The sequence below is a fragment of the Cuculus canorus genome, unplaced genomic scaffold, assembly GCF_017976375.1.
Source record: "Cuculus canorus isolate bCucCan1 unplaced genomic scaffold, bCucCan1.pri scaffold_65_arrow_ctg1, whole genome shotgun sequence".
Taxonomy (NCBI): Eukaryota; Metazoa; Chordata; class Aves; order Cuculiformes; family Cuculidae; genus Cuculus; species Cuculus canorus.
In genome coordinates this window covers 1-19,954 of record NW_026527845.1, presented here as the reverse complement: position 1 = coordinate 19,954, position 19,954 = coordinate 1, and the positions used below count along the sequence as shown (strand labels likewise).

At 48.2% G+C, this 19,954-nt stretch overlaps 1 long non-coding RNA gene across 1 annotated transcript; it reads right to left on the bottom strand.

Annotated features, from left to right (window-relative positions):
- Positions 1 to 16,937: 16,937 nt before the first annotated feature.
- On the bottom strand, positions 16,938 to 18,234 carry LOC128850732 (uncharacterized). The gene is made up of 3 exons (XR_008448057.1): positions 18,166 to 18,234; positions 18,027 to 18,084; positions 16,938 to 17,041 (listed from the first exon to the last, which is right to left on the bottom strand). It is a non-coding gene; the product is annotated as an uncharacterized LOC128850732 (long non-coding RNA).
- Positions 18,235 to 19,954: the final 1,720 nt, after the last annotated feature.

Below are 19,954 nucleotides of genomic sequence, written 5' to 3'. Positions count from 1 at the left end.
CGTGGCCTTCGTTAATAGAAAATGTTTCTACACATCACTGCCCCATTACCGGCATCACCATCACTGCCCAACACCAGCATCACTACCGGCGAGCTGGATCTGGCCCTGGGAAGGAACCGCGGCCACCCCGGGAGGCGAAGTTGGGGCTGGCTGAGAGCAGAAAACTCAACTCACACCCAGAATGGAGTGGGCACCACTGGCCAGGGCTGACATGCCCACAAAGATTTCAGAGCCTTCCCCACTGAGGTGAGAGGATGCAAAGTACAGAATTACAGGGGTATCCTTTCTCCTTCAGGGACAGCTCTGAGATTCCCAGAAGACAAGTCCTGCTTTCCAGGACTGGGCTGTCCTTGTGTTTGTTTTACTTCAGCAGGAACAAGAGTCAAGTGTCCAGGAAAACCCCACTGCCTCATCACATTCAAGAATATTGTGTGAATTTATCATTTTGATAGCTACAAACCAAGGTAGTGCATATTCAAACTACAAAGACGGGTTGATTAAATTGCCAATGGAATTCTCATCACATGTCCTATGGGTCCCTCCATCCAGGGCCCCAAAATGCCAGTGACAGGGTGACACAGAGTCAGCAGAAGATGCCACCTGGGGAGGATCGGTCTTCCCCAATGATTAGATCTGCTGCTACAGATCAGAAATCCCCCCTGTAGCACTCGGGGCATTCCAGCATCCCTGGCAGAGCCATAACACATCATTTCATCCCCCTTGATCCCTGCTGGTCCTGAGGCCGATGTGGCTGACCAGCAGCCCTGCTCCTGGAGCCCGTCTCTGTGCTCGGGAGGAGCTGCTCACACACCCCTGGCTGCCAGCCTTGCTGCCCGAAACCCTCGCTGTGCTGCCCAAAGCCAGGAAAAGCATCCCGCTCCACAGGGACCCACAGCATTGTGTGCCCAGGTGGCCAAGAAGGCCAAGAAGGCCAATAGGAATCAGGTTTGTGAGTGGTTTCATGGGAAGGAGCTGGTCACCCATCAGAGATTAAAACTCAACCAAAGAAAGAGACCAGAGAAACTCTTTTAGAGAGGAGCAGAAAGAAACATTAGGGCTGATCTCTGTTTAAATCGAGGGGTTTGGAATTCTGGAGACTGGAGCTCCCCATAGACTCAGCTCTTCAAACGAAAACATCCTTTAACATTAGATCCTGATCCTGACAGGAATATTACAGACTGCCCCATCTCTTCTTTGCAATTGCCTGAAGCGTTTGCTTATCCCTGTCCAGTTCTCTTCCGTGATTACAAAGTGTGTTTTAATCTGACAATCAGTGCTACAAACCAGCAGCCAAACACCTCTTCTCTCAGAGATGAGAAACAGCAGTCACAGACAACGCAGGCACCAGGAGAAGCCTTCGGGTCTGGGAGAGGTTTAAAAAGTGAGGACTTCTGAGCATCTGTTTTCCAGCTGCCAACAACAGCTGGAGAAAAAGTCTGGTTTTGACCAGCTGGATAACCACTGCTAACGGCCAAACCCCAGTACAGGATGCTATGCTGCAGGCTTCAGTTTCGGAGCTAAACCCAAAGGACTGAATGCCCTCCCTCCTGCCACGGGGCTGCTGTACCACACATCCCTGGCTCCTCCAGCTCCTGCCCAGCTCTGTGGTGCCACGGAACCACATTCTGGACCCAGCCGGCCATCTCCCATCAATGAGGACACGGCTTTTAATCTCTGATAGGTGACCAAGCTCCTTTCCATCAAACCACTCACAAACCTGCCCCTCGCCCGCCTTCTGCTGGGGTGAGAGACTTCAGCTCCCACCGTGCTTTGGGGTGAGGGTCTCAAGCTGTCTGTGTCTGCAGGTGCTGGAGTCAAGCTCCCAGTGTGCCATGGGGAGAGATACTCCTGATCCTAGCTTTTATTGGGTGACCATGTCCAGCTCCAAGAATGTCGAGGGGTGAAGGACACCAGTTCCCAGCATGCCATAGAGTGAACACCACCAGTTCCCAGCGTGCTGTGGGTGGAGGACTCCAACTCCTGCATGCAAGCCTGTTTTCCCTAGGAAATAAACCTGAAGAATGGCCTTTCTGCATTGCAATGGCCTGTGACTTTGGTGAGAATCATGAATTCCAAGTGTTATCCCTTCTGGAGACAGACTCTCTGAAAAGCCATGTGGATAACTTTCAGAAAATGAGGTTCCTTAGAGGAGGCTGAAAAGTTAGAAAAGTAATTCTGCTTTAGTTCAAAGCAGAACAGGCTTTCCAGGGGCACAAAGGTACTCGCCCGACGCCCCGCCAGGAAGGAGAAAACAACTCTACAGTTTCCCCTGGCTGTAGAGCAGATCCGAGCCCTCGTTCCCTTCTGCCAGGGCAGCAAACAGCAGGGACCCTTTCTCCGAGATGCTGCCAAGAAGAAGAAGGTGTCCTCCACCAAGAGGAACTTTTGATGCCTGGTGCCACAGAGATGCCACGATGGAAGAAGCTGTCAGCTCTGTGTCCAACGTGGCCTGGACTGAGTTTCTACCTATTCCCATCCAAAGCCTCTGATTTCTTGATGTGCTGGGAGGTGTTTGCATGCCCTGTGGCCTCACCAACTCCTCTGATTTGCCCCCCTGGCAGGGGGAAGCTGGGCTGGGTGGGATGGCTCCCAGTCCTGCATCCTGCGTGTCCCCCTGCCTGGTGTGCAGCAGGGCTGGCACCAAGCTCTACTGGGCAGGGGGGGTCTTCCCACCCACAAGGCTCTGCAAGCGGGACTATGCAGTGCCAGAGCCCCCGGCTGCAGAGCTGCACTCACGGCACTGGTGTGAGGGGCCTGGGACAGCCAATGGGAGTGGTGGGACACCCCTCAGGTACCCCCTCCTCATGTCCCAGCTCTCCTCTGGCAGCTGCTGCACACGGAGCACCGGGTAGGGCTCTGCCCCGCCTGAGAGGGGGCTGGGATTGGGATGATGGTGCCAGCATGAATGGGAACGGGATCCAAAGGTGAGCTGGGGCCAAAGCTGGGCCCCATGCAAGCTGGGAACCACAGAGCCTCTCCTCCTCTGTGGGAGGCTGCATCGGGAAACCAAGGGCTAACAAGCAGGCTAAGAGCAAGGATCCTTTTCTGGAGGACATTGCATGTGTAGGTTCATCCTTGCATTACTTTAATGTGCGCCCCTTCCCTTGGTGCCTCCAGCCCAGAAGCATGATGATGCACAAGCCACTTAACAGATGGTTTGCAAAATACAAATACAAAGGACCTTGGAAAAACTCAAGTACACCAGGCACATGGCTTCTTTCCCCCTCTTTGTTTAGTGCCCTTCCCTGCAGGGCATAAAGAAACACTTTTGAAAAGAGGTTTTAAAAAGAGTTTACCTTATCTCTTTCAAAAAAGGTCATGAGATTGCCCTGTATTTCATGGGGGAGCTCAGAGTTTCAGGGGAGGAATTCTCAATAGGAATGCTAAATTTACTAAATGTCCCTTCTCTCAGGCCTGAAAAAGAATTTGGAGTTCAGGGGTTAAAAAGCAAACAGAACCCCCCAGCCCATCCATCAGCCCGGCTAAAGATCCTCTTTTGCTTTTTAAACTGTTTGGATTTAGTTTCCTTGAGAGGTCCAAATGCCACCAGCTCTCCTCAGCTCCCGTGGTGACAAGAACTGTGCTTCCAATATGAAACAAATAAAAGAAGAGCAAATTCAAGATCAGAAATCTGCCAGCAGCTGCAATGACAACTTTTTCAGGCAGACTTTATGCAGCAGTGAGGATCAGGAAAACATAACTCTCATTTGGATTCCTCTGCAGGTCCCCCCACCAACACAACGGTACATCACATCATAAAGTGTTTCTAATATTACAGATTAATTAATGGTTTACAAAGCATCAGCAGAGCAATTGCTCGTTCAGTCTACCTGTAGAGCTCAAAGTCCTTTAAAAAATCACCAGAAAGTTAACTTCATAGGTGCTGAAACTGAGTTGTGGACGGCAGACACAAGTTGCCCCAAGTCACCTTCAGGCTGGAAGCAGCCCGTGGCTCTGGCCATCAGGGCACCCAGCATGGAGGAAGATCAGCTACACCCCTCCCCAGCTCCTCCAGAACTGCTGTTCCTGTTGTCTGCTCAAGTTCGCTCCTCCATGGTCCTTCAGCCCCATGTACGTGCCAAGTCTCTGCCTGGGCCGGCCCTGAATTGTGCCCTGGAACAGCACGCCTCCCAGCATTTTGTCCCCCGCTGTCCTCTGAGCTTCTGACTCGCTTGAGGGCCACGTAGGGCACATTGGTGTCCTCAGATGTCCCACACTTGCTGCCACTTGCTTGTTGCTTTCTGCTGCCCATTGGCTGCCCACTGCCGCCCAGCGCTGCCCCGTCCCTGCCTGCCTTCCCCTCCTGCAGGGTCTGGGGGTGCTTTGCCACCTGGCAAAACTGGATGTTTTCCTGTGGAGAGGTCTCCTGCGTCTCACGGCTGACGGCTGGCAGGGGACGCTTGCCCTGTTTGCCACCCGCCTTGCCCAGTCTGGGCTCCCCTTGGCTGGAGGTGACAGCTGGAGGCGACAGCTGGAGGCAGTGGCACGCAGAACAAACCCACCCGGGGCTGCCTCCACAGCTCCTCCTCTCCCAGTTGGTCCATGCGTGGTGGAAGAGGCTGAGGGGCAGCCGGGGGGCTGGCCAGGGGACTCGGCAGTGGGACGCACAGGGGGCTCAGCCGGGGCCACTGCAGGGGAGCCTCCAGGGGAGCCTTCCGGGGTCCCTCTGCAGGAGTCTCCTTTGGAGTCTCCGTAGGACTCTCCCGAGAAGGCTCCACGGGACCCGCTGGCAGCAGGGAGGGGAGGACCACCGCCACTCCGCCCTGCAACGGGGACATGGGCCCCCACCGCAGAAGGGGTCGATGTCTCCCAGTATCGACACTGCCGCTCCTGCCACGGTGCAGCCGCTGTCTGCCCTGGACTCAGAGAGGTGATGGAGCTTGTTGAGGGTGATGGTTAAGTTGGGGACATCAGGGACGGTGTCCTTGCCGTCCCCCAGGCCCACAGCCACCGCTCCCTCCTTGGGGCAGCTGTTCTTCAGTACGTACCCAGAGAGGTTGTGATATAGGGATTTAACATGGAGGGACCACTTAGAGATATAATAGTTGTATTAGTTTTGTTTAAGTATTGCATGATTACCTGGACACTATATACTCAGCGTGTGTGCCAAATGTATCCTGTTATTCTATACACTGAAGGCCAAATGTATCCTGTTATTTTATACACTGAAGGCCAAATGTAGAAATTGTGTGTATTTGGCCTTGTCCTTTGTTCTGTGCTAATTTCCTGTTATCCCTGAACCATGCATACTCAGCAAACGGACTGTGGTCAGTTAATACCATAAAAGGGAAATACATAGGATTGTGAGCTAAGGAGCTGACTGCGCAGATGCAAAAGCTAGAGGTTCAAGGAAAGGACAAGTGAGGAAGACTATGCTCGACCACCAGAAGACCCCTGAAGACCACCAAGGGATAGGACTGCGGCTGCGCAAGGACATTTAAATATGTAAATTGATTTCCTGGAAAAATCATGAATATGTGGATGAGTTCTGGGAAAAGTAATGAATATGTATACTTGAGCTAGATAAAAGCAGGCAGTATTTGTGATACGGTGCACATGTTCGGAGGAGTGATCCCCCATGTGCCCGGCGCTGCAATAAAGAATACCTGCTGCTAGATCGTGTCTGTCTTTGACTCAATCTGGCGACCCAGATGGGACCATCTCTGCTCGGCTGCAAGACCCGCTGAGAACAGGACTCCCTTGGGTACCCCCGAGATTTTCTCGGAGGGACTCCTCGCCTCACCCGGATCATTGCAGGAGCAGACAAGGACTCCATCCGCTCTAAAACTGCACAGGTATTCTTTAATGTTTGTTTTGGGACCGGTCATTTGGGTAGCTTTCCATAAGACATAGAATTAATCTATGTGGGATAGCATTTGTTATACGATCGTATTTGTTTTCGGGTTGTTCAAATAATATTTGTTCTTAGTTTTGTTTTGTTTTGCTTTGGCTCAGAAAAAGGTTTGGATAACGAATTCAGAGACAAGATTAATGGTTTTGGAAACTTATTGGTATTGGGTCCTTATCATAGGAGTGATTTTAGTGATTGTGGGTGGTTTGTGTTGTTGTAAGAAGTGTCCTGTTTGGTGTATAGTGTAAAAGTATAAGAATGGGAGGACGGCAGAGTGGAGGATTTGTGAAGAAGAGCCCGTTGGGATGTGTTTTGGCGCATTGGAAAGACGTTGGAGGAGTTCCGGGAGGGAATGTGAATAGGAAAACGCTGATTAAGTATTGTAATCAATGGTGGCCATTATATAAATTAGAGGATGGCGAAAAATGGCCATTTAATGGGACCCTGCGGTATAATACCCTGTTGCAATTAATGTTGTTTTTACGGCGAGAAGGAAAATGGGATGAAGTAATGTATGCAGATATGTTCTTTACCCTAAGAAATCATCCAGAATGGCAAAAAGAATGCGGGATAAATTTAGCCCCCCAAGACCCTTTAGTGTTAGCTATAGAAAAAGAGCAGAAGAAAAACGGAGGCAAGTTAAAGAGATGTTGCTCGGCTTGTAGCATAGGACAAAGGTGCATAAAACTTAAGGAAGTAGAAGAGAGACTGGAGGACTATGTTTCCCCGCCCCGACCTCCTACCCCTCTTGGACCTCCTACCCCTCCCAGACCTAGACCCCCTACCCCATCAGGAGAGTCAGTTGAGGATGAAAATTCAGAGAACTCAGGCGAAGGAGTAAACAATGATACTCCTGGTAGTGCGAGCTTTTCCCCTATCACAGCTCGTACTCGGAGCAAAGTGGGTCCAATAATTCAAGCCCCATTACGGCAGGCAGTGGGGACAGCAGGACCTACCAGAATTAAAATCCCCTTTTCAATGAGTGATCTGGATACTTGGCGGGAGACCGTAAAAGGATATCGGGATGACCCCGAAGGGGTGGCAAAGAGATTTGAACTCGTTATTAAGAATCAAGACCCTGACTGGAAAGATATAGATTTAATGTTAGATGCACTAACGGAGACTGAAAAACAATTAATAATCAAGAGTGCCCGCACTCAAGTCCAGATCCAGATTACGGCTGGGACCCTCCCAGGTACGGTTGAAGTCCACGTACCTAGGGACGATCCTAATTGGGATCCAAATAATGATCAAGAATATCGATTGTTGAAAAGATACCAAGAGTGGATCAGAATAGGCATTGAGACTGCCGTACCAAAGGCGGTTAATTGGTCAAACCTGTATGAAATCAAGCAAAATTTAGCAGAAACCCCCACTGAGTTTCTCGACAGACTGAGGACAGCAATGAGAAAATATACTACTTTAGATCCGGTGTCCGATACGGGGAAGCAGCAGTTAGTGTCCTTGTTTTTGGGACAATCCTCAGAAGACATCAGGCGAAAACTTCAGAAACTGAAAGAACCTGATATTAGGGACTTAGAAAAATTACTGGAGGAAGCATGGAGAATTTACAGGAATAGGGAAGAACAGAGTAAACAGAGAATGGGACAAATGATTGCGGAGGCAACAGTAGCAGCCTTAGAAAGACCAAGAGGCAGGGGACAGGGGAATAGACAAAGGGAACCACGTCAAACGTTACGACCAAACCAGTGTGCTTATTGTAAAGAAATAGGACATTGGAAAGGGGAGTGTCCCAAATTAACCAAAAGACCTCCTGTATTAGCCCAAATAAGTTCAGATCAATGAAGAGGACCGGGGGAATCTACCCTAGCAGATCCACTGGTTAAAATTGAGCTAGGGGAAGAAAAGAAAGAAGTAGATTTTCTCATTGACACCGGAGCCTCATACTCAGTACTAAACCAAAGGCTAATGCCAAAAGATAAGGATTTCATAACAGTAATTGGGGCCACTGGGCAACCAGAAAAGGCTTATTTTTTGAAACCACTTAACTATCGATTGGGAAAACAAATCGGAATACATAGGTTTTTGTATTTACCGAATTCCCCGAAGCCATTATTAGGACGAGATTTATTAGAACAATTAGAGGCAAAGATTGTTTTTCAAAAGGGAAAGGTCAAATTTCAGGTACAAGAACGACAATTAGTAGAAGTTCTAAGTTTGGCATTGTTACAGACTCAGCATCACTTAGAAATACCCACAGAAGTCTTAGATTCAGTATATCCAGGAGTATGGGCTAGTGAAATACCAGGAAGGGCTAAGAATGCTAGCCCCGTAACAATTAGGTTAAAATCAGAAGCAAGGCCGGTAAGAATTAAACAATACCCTTTGAAGTTAGAAGACAGGAAGGGAATCAAAGAAATAATTGATCGGTTTCTACAATATAATTTGTTGACGGAATGCGAATCAGAATATAATACGCCTATATTACCAGTCAAAAAGGCAGATGGGAAAAGTTACAGATTAGTACAAGATTTGAGAGCGATTAACAAAATAGTTGAGGACATTCATCCTGTAGTGGCCAATCCATATACGTTACTCACCAAGTTAAAAGACACGTTACATTGGTTTACCGTGTTGGATCTTAAAGACGCCTTCTTCTGCCTACCGCTGGCTTCAGAAAGTCAGAAGCTATTTGCTTTTGAATGGGAAAATCCCGAATCAGGGAGAAAGACACAATTGACCTGGACTGTATTACCCCAAGGGTTTAAAAACAGTCCTACAATTTTTGGAAATCAATTAGCTAAAGATCTAGAAACATGGATCCCTCCGGATGACAAAGGGGTTCTATTGCAATATGTGGATGATCTCCTAATAGCCACAGAAACTAGAAAAGAATGTGTTCTATGGACTATAGAACTCCTTAATTTCCTGGGACTAAATGGATATAGAGTTTCTCAACAGAAGGCTCAGATAATTCAGCAACGAGTAACATACCTGGGACTGGAAATCTCGGAAGGACAACGGGAACTCGGAACTGAGCGAAAAGAGGCAATTTGTCGCACCCCGGAACCCCAAACTGCAAAGGAACTACGAACATTCTTAGGAATGACAGGTTGGTGCTGCCTTTGGATATATAACTATGGTGTAATGGTGAAACCTTTGTATGAACTATTGAAAAGGAACCAATCTAAGATAGACTGGACCACTGAAGCAAGAAATGCTTTTAAACAGCTCAAGCAGGAACTGATGAGGGCTCCGGCCCTTGGTTTACCTGATGTTTCTAAACCGTTTTGGTTATTCTCTCATGAAAGACAGGGAATGGCTCTTGGAGTATTGGCTCAGAAGCTCGGTCCTTATAAGCGAGCGGTGGCTTACTTCTCCAAACAGCTGGACGAGGTGAGCAAAGGATGGCCGGGATGTCTGCGTGCGGTAGCTGCAGTCGTAATTAACATCCAAGAGGCCCGAAAGTTCACCTTGGGGCAAAAGATGACGGTGATGGTCTCTCATACTGTTTCAGCAGTCTTAGAACAGAAAGGAAGCCATTGGCTCTCGCCCCAAAGGTTCTTGAAATATCAGGCTATATTGGTAGAACAGGATGACATTGAAATAACTGTCATTAACATTGTGAATCCAGCCTCTTTTCTCAGTGGAGCTCGGGAAGAGCCAATATCTCATGACTGCATAGAAACCATCGAAGCTACCTACTCAAGCCGCCCAGACCTCCAGGAGACTCCCCTAGAGGATGCTGAGGACTCATGGTACACTGATGGGAGCAGCTTTATAAAGCAAGGACAACGTAGAGCAGGGTATGCAATAACCACGACCCAACGAATAGTTGAAGCTAACCCTCTTCCTATAGGAACCTCAGCACAGAAGGCAGAGATAATTGCCCTTACTAGGGCTTTGGAACTCGCAAAAGGGAAAAAGATAAACATTTGGACTGACTCAAAATATGCATTTGGAGTAGTTCATGCACATGGAGCAATTTGGAAAGAAAGAGGACTATTGACGACTCAAAAGAAACAAATTAAGCATGCGGAGGAGATATTAAGATTACTGGAAGCAATTAAACTACCAGAGAAAGTGGCCATTATGCATTGCCGAGGACACCAGAAGGGGAATACAGATCCAGAGGTGGGAAATCGATTAGCTGATAATGAGGCTAAGCGAGTGGCAGAGGAAGCCCAGGTTTGTGCTTTGATACCGGGCGGTAAACCAATGAATCTTGAGCAACCACCTAAATATTCAAAAGAGGATCTAAAATTGATTGAAGACTTAAAAGGTAAGCAAGGAGCAGAAGGGTGGGTTCAGCTGGAAGATGGCCGGATTGTAATACCATTCAATATGACGTGGCCATTGGTAAGGGCAGAACATACCAAGACACATTGGGGAGCAGATGCATTATACAAAGAATTGACCAAAAGAATAATAGGACGCAATTTATATACTACAGTAAAGCAGGTGACACAACAATGTGAAATCTGCCAACGGAATAACCCAGATACAACTAGCCGGTTAAAACTAGGAACAATTGGCAAAGGGAATTATCCCGGGCAACAGTGGCAGATTGATTTCTCTGAACTCCCAAGAAAAGGGGGGTACAGATATCTTTTGGTTTTGACAGACACCTTTTCAGGGTGGCCGGAAGCATACCCTTGTAGGACTAATAAGGCAAGAGAAGTAACCAGGATATTGCTAAGTGAAATTATTCCCCGCTTCGGGATCCCAGCAACAATATCCTCAGATAGAGGACCACATTTTTGTGCTAAGATAGTTCAACAGGTAGGGAAAGCATTAGAGATAGATTGGCAGTTGCACACTCCTTATAGGCCTCAGGCAAGTGGCCAAGTAGAGAAGATGAATCACATGATTAAGCAACAGATAGCAAAAATTAGCCAGGAGGCGAATTTGACCTGGCCACAGGCCTTACCATTAGCATTGCTCAGGATACGAGTTAAACCTCGAACGAAGGAAAATTTGAGTCCTTTTGAAATATTATATGGAAGACCATATCAGTTTCAGTTTAAGGGTGAGGAATTAACTCAGATAGGGGAAGGATATTTGTACGAGTACATGAAATCATTACAAAGACAGTTAACAAAAATTCATAAGAATGTCTTAGGAACTCGAGCAAGAGGATTAGATCAGCCGCTTCATGCCTTTGAACCCGGTGATTATATATATGTAAAGAATTTTTCAGGACACCCTTTAGAAGAGAAGTGGAAAGGACCATACCAAGTGCTGTTGACAACGTTCACCGCGGTGAAGATTAAAGAGCAACCAGCTTGGATCCATTACTCAAAGATAAAGAAAGCTCCAACAAAACCATGGACTACTACCCTTGCTGGACCTACCAGATTGCGATTCTCCAGATTATATTAATTTCTGGGGGAACTGAAGCCCGGTGGGATTTAAATATACACCTTTCTTTGACAGAAGGTATCTCACGAGTTTTAAATAAGACAAACTGCTGGATATGTACACACATGCCAGAATATAGTGGGAAAAGAATCTCATTAATAGGTATTCCTATACCAGGCAATGAGTCATGGAAAACATTCTGGGAAAACACTTCTTGGCCTAACTGTACTTACAGAACTCAACCTTTAGAAATTCATAGCCCCTCAGTAAGAGAACCTTATTGTAAATGTGTGCAAAGGTGCAATCCAGCCAAAGGAATGGATAAAGTTGGAGGGTGTGGGAATACCATTTATGTAGGAAATCACACCGGATGCCATGAGACCAACTACATTGGAGCCTCCATCTCTATTAATACTACACTTTGGCCAGTCCCAGAAGGAAAGGGATGGTATTGGTTATGTAATGATACAGCATGGAAGGTATTACCTGAAAATTGGGCGGGGACGTGTACTTTGGGAGCAGTGGTTCCAAATATAACCATCCATGATTATCTGTCAAAAGGTTGGCTCCAGACTCATATTCGGAGAATTGAGCGAGGAATAGAAAATCCCTTAGTAAAACGGCAAACAGCGTTTCACTCCTTTGCTAGGTGGTTTCTCCCATGGTTGGGGGTGAGTGAGCTTGAAAAAGCGATAGTAAATATTTCAGCTGTAGTAGAAGAGATTGAAAATAGAACCGTAGATGCAATACAAGCACAACAGCTTGAAATAAACAGTCTAGCACAAGTAGTGCAGCAGAATAGGATGGCATTAGATTTGCTATTAGCATCACGAGGAGGAGTATGCACAATTATAAATACGAGTTGTTGTATGTATATAGATCAGAGTGGCCGAATTGCTACAGATATAAGTGAAATATGGGAACAAACAAAAATACTACATGAGGTAACTAAAGATGATACCACCTGGGGATTCCAAGAAGTGTGGAAAAAACTCACCTCATGGTTGCCTAATTTACAGTGGCTAAAGCAGGCCTTCATTGCTATAATAGTTATTGTAATCTTAGTAATATTAGTTTGTATATCAGTTAAGTGTGTCCTATCCTGCGGCCAACGGACTACCGAGAGTTATGAGGCCTGGAAGAAAAATAAACTAAAACATCAGGTAGAAACAGGAAGGTATTTTAGCAGAACCTTGGATAATAAGGGGGTTGTGTAATTGCAAAAGAATTTGCAATGTGCATAGAAAAGGGGGGACTTGATATAGGGATTTAACATGGAGGGACCACTTAGAGATATAATAGTTGCATTAGTTTTGTTTAAGTATTGCATGATTACCTGGACACTATATACTCAGCGTGTGTGCCAAATGTATCCTGTTATTCTATACACTGAAGGCCAAATGTATCCTGTTATTCTATACACTGAAGGCCAAATGTATCCTGTTATTTTATACACTGAAGGCCAAATGTAGAAATTGTGTGTATTTGGCCTTGTCCTTTGTTCTGTGCTAATTTCCTGTTATCCCTGAACCATGCATACTCAGCAAACGGACTGTGGTCAGTTAATACCATAAAAGGGAAATACATAGGATTGTGAGCTAAGGAGCTGACTGCGCAGATGCAAAAGCTAGAGGTTCAAGGAAAGGACAAGTGAGGAAGACTATGCTCGACCACCAGAAGACCCCTGAAGACCACCAAGGGATAGGACTGCGGCTGCGCAAGGACATTTAAATATGTAAATTGATTTCCTGGAAAAATCATGAATATGTGGATGAGTTCTGGGAAAAGTAATGAATATGTATACTTGAGCTAGATAAAAGCAGGCAGTATTTGTGATACGGTGCACATGTTCGGAGGAGTGATCCCCCATGTGCCCGGCGCTGCAATAAAGAATACCTGCTGCTAGATCGTGTCTGTCTTTGACTCAGTTGGGGAGTTTGTTTGCAAAGGTGATCAACTGGGGCTGCCGAGATCATTGAGGACAGAGTCTGTGCCACCCGCGGGATTGAGTCCGGAGAGCACGGCGTCGGTGTTGGTGTCCTGCTGTGCAAAGGCTTTGGCGAGGGTGCCTGGCCCCTGATCAGCCATGGCTGTGGGACAGAGTGCCTCTCCCTCGGCCACGGCTGATGGCCCCAGCCCCATCAGCTGGGGGGGCACTGGCGTCCCCACCAACTCCTGCTGTCCCCAGTCAGAGGCAGGGTGACAGGGAGCAGCCACGACAGGGAGCTGCTCCCCACAGCAGACCTGGCCCGTGGTCAGGAGATGCCCCAGCTGTCCCGGGGCCCCCATGGGACCTGCCTTCCCCTGTTGGGTGCCGGCTGGGTCCAGCTGGTGGGTGCCAGGTTGGAGCTGGATGGGCTCACAGGACACCGGCAGCCCCCGGACAGAGGGCAGCACCCAGGCAGTGGCCGCTGGTGGCACAGCTGGGGCGGTGACGCTCACGCTGAGCACTTCTGACGCCATCAGCACCGGAGAGGGAACCTCTCTGTTTGGGGGGAGCAAAGAGGTGTGATGGGGTGAAATCTCTTGAAAAACAGGAGAGGCGCCACTTGACTGGAAACTGGCAAATGTTGTCCCAGTCTTTGAGAAGGGCACTAGAGGTGACCCCGGTAACTACAGGCCTGTCAGTGTCCCTTCAGTGCCTGGTGACACGATGAAGAACATTTCCCCAAACAAAAGGGAAGACAGCGCCTTGGGGTGCATCAGCACAGCACATCGCCAGTCGGGCGAGGGAGGGGATTGTCCTGCTCTGCTGCTCACTGGTGTGGCCCCACCTTGAGCACTGGGCGCAGGTTTGGGTGTCAAAGGCTCTAAAGCTGCTGGAGAGCATCCAGAGGATGCTTCACCAAGTTGGTGAAGGGTTTAGGGGGGAAATCCTGTGTCAAGCAGCTAAAGGCGCTTGATCTGTTTAGCCTGGAGAAGAGGAAACTGAGGGGAGACCTCCTCACAGTTACTGCTTCCTCAAAAGGGAAGGAGGAGGGGCAGGCGCTGAGCTCCTCTCTCTGGGGACCCATGTCCGGACCCAAGGGAATGGCAGGAAGATGTGCCAGGGGAGAGTTAGGTTGGACATCAGGAAAAGTTTTTCTCACAGAGGCTGGTGGAGCCCTGGAACAGCTCCCCAGGGAAGCAGTGTCGCGGCCCACTTTAAAAGAAAGGGAGTTCTTTATCCCAGCCCAGAGCCAGAGCAATTCAGAATTACTCAGTGGTAGAGGTGTACGCTGGATCTTGTATTAAACAAGATGCATGGCCTTAAATCACTGGATACAAACGATCAAACAACCCTAACGAGACAGAGCATAGAAGGAAAAGCTGCAGCCACAAAAGTTACCGGAACAGCCTGTCAATGGCAGCGCTGCCAACGCGAACAATCTGCTGAACTGAAACAGCACCCGGAGCCCTAATGTTTCCTGGGGTCAAACCTAACATCAAACCAGCTCCAAGAGATGAGAGATAGCCACCACCTTAGGAACTCCACAGATAGCAGCACGTGTTTCTTTGTCCGCTGGGTCACAGTGCCGAACCTGACAATATTCAAGAAGCATTTGACCAAAGCACTCAGCCAGGACTTGGATTCAATGATCTTTGTGGGTCCCTTCAAACTCTTTTGGACATTCTATGATTCTACACGTTAAACCTCTGACTGACCCGACCCACGTATAGGACCTTGCTCTTGGCTTTGTTGAATCTCATGATGTTCACAGCTTCTTATTAAACCTTTTCTTCATGATCTCCCTGCGTAATCTCGCTCTGTCCTGTGTGTGTCTGTGAAGTGAAAGGACTATGAGCCAGCTCCTGGGGTCTGGCATGGATGGACTGGGTGCCAGCTGGTGGAGTCAAGCAGAGTGTGTAGGGACCCCTGGCTCGTTGTGCCACGTACGGGGGTGAGTCCCAGTGCGGCTCCTGGAGCGAGTGGGGGTCTGTGTGTCCTGCAAACCACCTAATGCCGGGCCCCGGCCTGAGTGAGGCGAGTGAGAGGCTCTGTGAGTGTCTGCACCTTCTCCAGAACTGGTGCGCATGGGCTGAGTGTGTGCACTCATCAGCAAACCTCAATCTGGCCCAGCTGGGCTCTAGAGGGACTGGGGTCTGCGCTGGACTCTCAGGTGGGCAGAGGGTCCGTTCCAGCCCCTGGGGAGATGGGCGAGCGTGGGGTGCCTGTGGGAGAAACGCGTGAGGGCTGCTCGTTTGCAGGGAGCAGCAGGACGGCCCTGCCAGCGAGCAGGACCCGTGGGGTGGGGGAGAGCGCTGGGAGCCAGGCAGGGGCACTGGGGACAGAGGGGCCGTGCCAGCACTCAGGGGATCCTTGACCGTGGCTGCGCTTGTGAGCACCGAGAGTGTCGTGGCTGCGCCTGCACTGGTGACCTGGCTCTGCCAGCCCAAGGGACGTGGCCGATGTTCCCCCAGCCCCTGTCCCCCCACAACCAAACCCTTAGCGACTCAGGACGCAGAGTTGCAGCGTCCAAGAGTTCCCGAGGCTCGTTGGTTCCTCCCTGGACGCGGTGCTTTCCTGTGCTCATGGGAGCAAAGAAGCAATTTATTTTTCCTTTCAAAGAGCCTTGCAAAGCCCTCAGTTTTCCTTCCTTCTTCAAAGCGCTGCAGCACAACGCGATGAGGAAGTGATAAAGAGCTCACTTTGGAGCCTTGGGAGGAACAAACCATAGAGAACTCTCAAGGCTCATTTCAAGCAGTGAGAAACCTTAAACTATGGAGAGGGTATATCCTTGCTGCATCCTGAGTCTGTCAGCTGCCCGCTATTTCTCAGTCAAGGAACAAGCAGATGCACTCCTGAAACTCAGCTGCTGTGCATTCTCGTAGCTTTATGTCTTTAATAACTATTGCCTCTTTTTTGGTTTTACCTTCTACGAGTTTTCCTCACCATTCATTCCCTGAGCTTTTTGATGCATCCAATAGGAGAAAGAAAACAAAGGTACAAGAAGCTGTCGACTGCATTGGCCAATCAAGCTGATTCCCAGTGACATGATAAATCTTGTCATCCACAACGCAGCTAATTAAAACCACACCAAATCGGGTTTCTTTCTCTTGTGTGTTGTTTGTTGTTTGAAATCAGGGCCTAATTAATAAAATGTCTGAATAATAATACTTTTATTAAATGCAAACCAAAAGAAGTCTCCTGTATTGCTGAGCTGAATCTCTGCAGCGAGATGAAGCGCTGGATGGGGACTTGGACCTTAAAAAAAAAACACCACAAAAAATAAAGTTAATTTAGAACAGTCCGTCTCCCCATTTTTTTCCCTCTCCCAAGTTTCCTTTGGTTTTTATTCTCTCCATGCGCCTCCGTCAAACATTCTCTCAGCTACTGACGTAACGCTGCTGCCAACTGAAGAACTCAATAACGTTTCAGTTTCTGCTTACGAGACAGAGCAGCAGAGAACCACAGGAGATAAAGGAAATGAAGACACTTTCTCTCACGTGATTCCTCCAAAGTGCTTTGAGGTCATGGTTACAACCACAAGAGGGAGAGACGGCAAATGCAGTAACTGCCCCTATTCCGGTTCCAGCTCCTGGCAGTTGTTACAGAGAAGCTCCAGGAAAAAAGAGGCGCCTGCTCCTTAACAATGGCTGCCATGCTCGAACTCTCCATCAGCCGTCACCTCTGCCGTGTTTGAGCTGGCAACCTCCATAGGAAACGCCTGTCCCTGCTAATCCCTTGGATCATCCACTCCATCTCATGATCGAGAGGCAGAGTGAGGCTCCTCCTGATTCTTCCAGAAACTCTGCCTCTCTTTTATGGACACAGAGAGTAGTTACCTGGGAACTGAACACCTCTGCGCCTTTGGAATCCTTTATTATTCCATCGATTCCTCAGCAAACTCATTTGTAAATTGGTCAAGTTTGGACTTCTTTGTTTCCCTGTTAAAATAAGATGGACCTTTATTACAAAACCAAAACCAAGCAACAAAACCTGGCCAATATGAGAATTTGTCCCCTGCCTGCAAATGCCAAAGGGGAAGATCCTGTTTAAGCAAAACCAGTTTAGAATTCCTATCAGGTTTAGGGAAAGGTTTAGGGTGACATTTACCCAGTTTCAGTTTGGCATTTTCACCCTCTGCAACAAAATAATTTTGGGAAGAAGACTGAGTCCTTTGTGGTTATGTCAGACGCACGTTACTGTAACTGCAGCCTGACCCGCTATCAGAATAGAAATATGAAAAACAACACCATTTCATCAAGGAAAATATTGTCTCCTCTTTACTTCTCCATTGTCCTCTCCCTGGATAAGGAAGGGCAACAGCATCCTGGTTTGCATCTGCTGCGGTGTGGGCAGCAGGACCAGGGACAGGATCCCCCCCTGTACTTAGCATAGGGGAGATCACACCTCAATAAACAGATAAACCAGACCCTCCGTCTCCAGCGGAGAGAAAGCAGCTTGGCCATTTGAAATGGATGAATTTAAGAAATCCAAACTATTCCTAAAAGAACAGCGTTGACTTTTCCAACTATTTGCTCAATCAGTATCAACCAAGTTATTGATCGGGAGATTGATCTCATCAGCCCTACTGAGCCAATATTCAAAGGCGTGGCTTCCCATCTCATCCTTTAATTCTAGGCAGTTTTTGTAAGTAACGATAGTCTCCTCAAAAAGTCTTCATTGTTCAGAGTCCTTTTCTTGGTCCTGCACTGGAGGTTTACTTTGAATACTCTTACTGCAAGCACAGCTCCCCTTTGTAAAAGCCAATTCCAATCAAGCCATTTAAAAATTAATCACCGCTTGCACTCTCCACAACCCTCTGTGCACAATTATACCCTTCTAACTCAGCTGCGGTGGAGGTTCTGTCTTACGGCCTCCTGTCACAGCTCACAAGCAGTAACAGAGTGAGGGGCTGGAGGTACTCACAGTTCCCAGTCTGCTCTTCCACCCGCTGAGGGCCTTTTCCCGCCTCGCTTGGGATGAGCTTTGGGGAGACGAAAAATATTGCATTCAGTTGAACTGAAGATAATGTTTTTACAGCAATCCTGCAGTGATGGTTACTCACCAGCTGTGGGCATGGATTGTCCTTGGGGGCCCGGGAGAACTGGTGCCGCCGCGGCCGGTTGGCTTTGGACAGGACAGCCCTTGGGAATAAATGCAAAGAGTTGGAAAAGAAGCTCTGCTGCAATACAAGAATCACTGCATGTGTTGAAATAGAACTTCCACTGTCATCCAACGAATGTCTGACTGACCGAGAGGAAGGTGGAGAAAGTCCAGGGGCACTCACCGGAGCAGCAGGAGGGCTGACAGCCATGAAAGCAGCGGGAGGAGGTGTCAGTGGCAGCTGTTCCTCTGGAACAGGATCTGAGGAGCTGGACGATGGCTCCACCGCTAACAAGGGAGGCTTTTTCTTCTTCTCTCTGGCATAAACTTCCCTGGAGAGGGTCGGGGAGGAAAAGGAGAAAGGTTCAAGATACGTAAAGGAAAACTTCTTCAAGCTCTGGATTTACCAAAGGAAGAGAATAGATGGGATTCTTCTCTCTACATCAGCCTGTGAAAACACAGGCAGGCAGCTTCTCCTCCTTTTGTAGAGCCACAGCACTAGAAGAGGGAGCAGAAAACAATTTTCCCTCTGCAGAACTCTCCCACTCAGAGGATCAACGGAGAAATTAGCACAGAGTAGAAGCAACAGCAGTTCTGCCTGTTTCAGTGTGGGATTTGACAGAAGCCGGAGGGGGAGGAAATCTCAGTCCAGTAGCTGCTTGTTACATTTTGCAAGACGCCTTTGAAACACAAACCAGAAGCAAAATGTGCTTTCCCAGAGAGCGACTCCACGGTGAGCATCACTGGCATGTTTTGCAGAAATAATTCTCAGCACCCCACGAGTTTACCCAGCACCCAGGGCAGCCCCAGCAACCCCCACGCCTGTAAGATCAGAAGGTGTCCTGGGTTCCCAGGTTAAGATACAACGCCAATGCTTCCTCCCCTGCAGTTACAGACGCTGGCACAATCGGTTGTGCTGCCACTCCGACATCCGCACATGGTTTCTCTCCTTCCCTGTTTGCTCAGTCCAATCAAGTCCATACTTACGCATTCAGGATTGGGATGACGTATTTCCCAGTGTTTGCCAGCATAGCCCCCTTTGTGTTGGGATCCTCCACCTCCTTCAGGAAACTCTTCGGAATTCCTGTGCACTTTCTAATTCTGGGAACAGATCCAAAATGTCTGCCCTGTTCAGAACAGAAATGCAGACAGATCTCGTCTTAAGACTCACACTGCAAATGATAATTCAATCACACTGCAAATGATATTTCAATCATATCTGCCAGCAGCAAAAGCCCTTAATCCTCTCCTTTTACCCAGCGCAAGCGGTTGCGCCACTGAAAGACCTATTTTCCTGAATGAATACAGACAGGATGTTCCCGAGCCCTGAGCAGTGTTTTGAACTCAATCGAGTTCCTTGGCTTAACGTCATGTTCTTAAGGGTGAAATATCCCTCAGCTCATCATCCCCTCAGAGCAGAGACACAAACCTGCGCCTCCTCCACTGCGCAGTTCAGAGCAAGAGCTGAAACCAAAGCTCTAACTTGGCCTCGGGAGGGACTGATATCCCCCGTCTCTGTACGAAGGTTGAGGTCGTACCTCGTGCATCTGCAGTCAGTGACTGATGTGCAATGGCACCGATACTCAACTAAGGACTTGGGTAATTAAAACATACAAATATTCAGTACACGGGGTCAACAGAAACATCTTGGCTTTACAAGAAATACTAATACCCTGAACTGTCATTAAAGAGTTAAAACCAGACCAATTCCCAGGAATACGGAAATAGATTAAGAACCCCATGAAAGCTCA